The sequence below is a fragment of the Podarcis liolepis genome, assembly GCF_965112155.1.
Source record: "Podarcis liolepis genome assembly, chromosome: 17".
Taxonomy (NCBI): domain Eukaryota; kingdom Metazoa; phylum Chordata; class Lepidosauria; order Squamata; family Lacertidae; genus Podarcis; species Podarcis liolepis.
Genome location: NC_139571.1, coordinates 25294555 through 25295502, shown reverse-complemented (window position 1 = coordinate 25295502; position 948 = coordinate 25294555).

Below are 948 nucleotides of genomic sequence, written 5' to 3'. Positions count from 1 at the left end.
CCCCTGGGTTTTATGATGGAAAATAAAGGTAAGAAAATAATTTTTTTTAAATAATATGTAGTATAAAATAAGTTATGCATGTCATAATAGTGTCTAAGTTTTTCTTTTTCTTTTTAAATTTATCTATTTGGTTTTTCAGATTAAATTTTTACAGAGATCTATCAAACATAAATTGTAAAAAAAAACAAAAAAAACAAGATTCCAAGGAATCTCCTGGATTTCCATCCTCTCCTTTGTGGGTCCTATTATTAATCATTTCCTCCTGCATCTTTTATGATGATCCAAATCTTTTATATCTCCATTGTGTCCAAAATTTAGTCTTAATCTACCCTACTAACAATTTTAACTGTTTAGAATGGTCTTTTAAGGTAAGTTATAATTTTTTCCCATTCCTTGTTAAAATTTGGGTCTTCCTGAATTCTGACTCTTCCGGTCATTTTAGCCATTTCAGCATTGTTCATTAACTTCATCTGCCATTCTTCTCTGGTGGGAACTTTATCTTCTTTGTCTAAGTTTTTCTACACCTGTAAGCTACAAGCAATGATGTGAAGTGGAAGCCTGGGAAATTCAGGATATAATGGCTGTTCGTTGCTTTGTGGTGTGTTCCTAGAGAGAAATGAGGCGTGCAGGCTGTTTTCCAGGGCAGCAACACAGCCAAAAATGCCTAGTTCCTCCTGACTGCATCAGCCTTTTGACTGTGCCATGAAATTGTGTGCCATGATTTCTACAAATGGAGCCATAGAATTGCGTGTGCAACCACTTTTTGAAGACATCCTGAGACTACAGGTAAAGGAAACAGGATGAATGAATGGGGTTGATGTGGCGATGCACCCTTCAAATAATTGCCATGGGTATCTGGGGTTATAGCACTTGTTATCGCTTCGCAAGCCATATGCACTAGATGTTTTGAATATGTTACATATTGCGGGTGTTTGCAGCTCATCTTTC